A 4,233-nucleotide genomic window follows, 5' to 3' on the forward strand; every position below is an offset into this window, starting at 1 on the left:
GCACACATCATTAAAAAAGATGATACACATTATTGTGTCGTGATTATATTTTTTATATATATTGTAGATTGACAAGTAATCAAACTAAATCACATTTAATGCCTCATAATACTAAATATATATATCATATTATATATAAGCAATCCATTTGCATATAATATATTCACATTAAGTTATCAAAAATATTGTAATCATATGTCGATACAAAATATCACGACATAATAAATGTTTTCACATAAGATTCCTCAAAACCCTATACAAATATAATAGGATTATGTTCTGTCAAAATGAAGAGAAGAAATTATCATTCATCTCTTCGATATGCCATTTGCTATAATAAATAAAATGCTTGTGAACAACTCAAGAGAAGAAACTATCACCTAAGAGGCTGTTGTGTATCCGTCGCGATGCGCCTTTTGCCATCTCCATGCAATCTGTAAACTCTCCTGGAAATTGGTAAATCGAGCTGTTCAATTCAGCTCCCGCCTTATCTTAGTTGGATCACTAAGCACTTCTGCATAGTCTCCAGGTCGGCGGGGCAGATAGTCGATTTTGATCTTCACCCCAGTGGCTTTCTTACATGCCTCCACAAACTCCTTCACAGATCTACCTCTTCCGGTGCCAACATTGTAGATTCCCACTTTATGGGGCTTTGCGTTTTGAAGAGCTTTCATATGAGCATCGACCAGGTCAGTAACATTGATATAATCACGAATGGAAGTCCCGTCATGTGTTTTATAGTCCATTCCCTTGACCTACACGAAAATCACAATAACCATAACAAAGTTCACCAAAATCAATTTGAAACCATAAAGGCAAAACTATGGACATCTTGGGTGACAGGTGTGATAACATTATAAAAGTTACAAGAAAAAAACAAACATGCAAAAAACACATACAAAGTACAGTTGTAGTAATTAATACACAGATTATTTTATCATATACACAATCTTTTTCACTCGAGAAAATGCATCATTGTTAAACATGTGGAATGATAGATAATCATAGTTCAATCCAAATCTTTCAAATCTTCAATGAGCTCTAAGATCTGCCTAACGTATTAGGCATATGCTTGCAAAAGTGATGTCAGCATAAAAGAAAATTAAATTAGATACACCAAGCATCCAGTTATGCAAAATCATCATCTATAACAAACTTGTTTCAAGGAAAAGATGAAAATGTAGGCATTATAAATGATCATAGATTTTTTTCTAGTAGCTTTCAAACTTTAGAATCACTTATATATACTTTTGATTCTAATGAACTTTACTTGATACTCACACACAGAAAATCAATGATTTGATTGAACGCATATTTGCACTTCAGTATACTTCTTTGCACTTCCCATTGTTAGGAAGAGAATACATTCACAAAATTATCCAATTTCACATCAGCAATATACACTTGGCCTTCAAGAAAGTATCTGTGGTGTTCACAATCTTCCTAAAATAATGAAGTGTTCTCTACATTGTTTGTACATAACTAGTTGTTTACATCTTGACCCCAGGTGTAGCTGAAATACGGAGCAATCATTAAAGAATCATAGTTAAGGGATAAAAGGAATAACACACCTTGAGACCAAGAATAATACCACGAGTTACATCAAAACAAGCACATGAAATTCGTTCATGCTCACGCTACTCAGGTCTGGGAGCCTCACCTAATCTTCCTTCAGGATCTGACCCGATCACATTGAAGTATCTAAAATTCACAAAAAATATATATGAATCATAACCTCAGCAAATTCCTTTTAATGTTTATGTTTTTAATAACAATAATAATATATTAATAGGAGAGCATATTATTGGACTATCAGCAATTGTGGTCAGAACTCTACACATTGAATATGATAGTAGAAGCCCTTCAAGGTCTACAAAGTTCATCAATCCTAAATTATTCTGAACTAAGCTACCTTATATGTTTTCCTTGTAATCTAGAACTACAAAATGACTGTGTTAAAAATAGGACTATGTAGACCTTGCATGTATATCTTATATATGCAGCAGTTGGATGCATATTGATCTATCGCCCTCCAATGAAAACTAAAATACTTATCAACTAACTCCCTCCAATGAGAAAGTATAATGATCTAAAATACTTAGTTTTGGTTTAAGGCATGGAAGACTTCTGGGATGCTAAATTGATAAAATTATGCATATTGAGAAAATAAAACATGGAGTAAACTCAAAGCTCCTAAAAGTAAACTAAAATAAAACCTTAGGATCATTACTGCCATGTCTGAATTTTTAGAGAAATCCATGATGATATCTTTTGCCATATTCTTAGTTTTTCTATATGGATTGATTGGAACCTGAGTTGGTTCCAAAACGAAGGTTAGTTTCCTTGTAATACAACTCTATATTAATGCATAAATTTATGAAGGTTGATCCTTTAATATTTGGCCTCAAACAAAAATTTAAAAAGTCCTAACACCATGCGCAGCATATGTGCCTGTGGGGTTTCTTCAGTGATTGGCATCTTCTCAGGCTCCCCATATGTGGCACATGTACTAGAATATATCAAAGTCCTAACACCATGCGCAGCCATTGACTCTAGGACCACCAAGGTGTTTGAAGTAATGTTGTGATAATACCTACAAATCATGGGAATATATAGCATAAAGAACATAATTTGGAGATTAGTTTAAATCATGCAAAAACTTCCCAATCAAAGATCAAGGAGTTAATTTTAAATGTCAAAAAGATAAATGATTTTTAATAACACAGCTAATGCAAATACAAGAGGACATTTGAATGGTGATGGTGTTAGAAAAAATCCATCTAGAGAATGCATATAAAAGTTGGATTTACCCGAAACCCATCAAGGAAATGAAAAGCAGGAATTTCATGGTAGATACACCGAAGGAAATGAAAAAAAGATGAATTTACCCGAAAGTAAAAACAAAAGAACATTAATGGGACATTGAATGAGACCAAGAAAATAACAAAAGAAGAGAGGAACCCTGAAGAAGAACATATTTCCTAGTCTTTATCGAGAGGGAAGAACTGCTGGGTCACGGGAGCCGGTTAATTCTCCATGTAGCCTCTTCTTCTTCTTCGTGAGGCACTGAGAAATCAAAAATCCTGCTACTTCTCTTCTTTAACCCCGCTTTAACTCGCTCACCATCTTCTTCTTCCGATCCATCCTCGACCACCAAAGCTGAAGAACTTGAATTCGACATGGATCCGACCCATTTTCCCTTGTCTTCATTACCGTCTACGGAAGTCTTCTGTGACGAACAACAACCCTCGGATTCATTGTCTCTCGGTTGTTGATACGGCGAGTCATTGAGATCCCACATTTTCCCCTCTTTCTCAGCTTATAATCTCCACCAAAAAAAACAACAAACTTAAGAAAATATCCTCACAAAAAAAGTAAACCCAAAAAATTCAGAGAGAAAACTAGAAAAAGCCTCGGTCTTTTTTCTCCCTTTACTTTGTAGATAAACAATGAGGGGGAATGGCGAAACCAGTGGACTGATGCAAAGAGAAAAAGGGAAAAAAGAGAAAAAGGGGAAGTATGGGGCGTGAATTGATTATCGAGGGGGAAGAAGCGGGAAAGGATGAAAATAATAGGGAAAATTAAAAGACGACTTTTACAGATGACACACAATTAAAAGTGTACTCCGTGTTTTTGCAAATTTTTTGGATTATGACTATTAAATATGACACACATTATTGTAAGTCATAAATCGTTCAGATTTTAAAAAAACATGACATTTTTTTATGACACATTTTTTGCAAGTTATAAATTAGTGTGTGTCATCGTTCGTGTGTCATTAAAGGTATATTTTCTTGTAGTGATCATTACTCAAGCTAGAATATCGATACTCCCCCTTCCATTTCAGTTCTCAATAGTCAGATGATATCAATAACTAGAGGTTAGTATCGATACGTAGGGGTCAGAACCAATACTGAAGGGCTGAGTATTGGTACTCATGAACAATTTTGTGTAAGAAACCCAAGGGTTTAAAGGGATAGATTTGAGGGACCCAATAATACCAAAAAGCCATAAAATAAAATTACAAGTGAGAATAATAATAAACTCAGAACAACTAGAAACAATAACAACCATGATGACATAAAATTAGCCTTATTTAATGCTCGAGAAACAGTAAGAACATCCGAGTTTCTGTAGCAGATAACGATCGTACGGTTCAGATATATCGTAGTTAGTGCCAAGGTACTTTAATTACTAGTTGGGCGCAGATGCCCTAGGACTTAACGGAGTAAA

General features: G+C 34.6%; 1 pseudogene; it reads right to left on the reverse strand.

The window, feature by feature from the left end:
• Nucleotides 1-380: 380 nt before the first annotated feature.
• LOC120146180 lies at nt 381-2,628 on the reverse strand (annotated as a pseudogene).
• Nucleotides 2,629-4,233: the final 1,605 nt, after the last annotated feature.

The sequence above is a fragment of the Hibiscus syriacus genome, unplaced genomic scaffold, assembly GCF_006381635.1.
Source record: "Hibiscus syriacus cultivar Baekdansim isolate YM2019G1 unplaced genomic scaffold, ASM638163v2 tig00002511_pilon, whole genome shotgun sequence".
Classification (NCBI taxonomy): Eukaryota; Viridiplantae; Streptophyta; class Magnoliopsida; order Malvales; family Malvaceae; genus Hibiscus; species Hibiscus syriacus.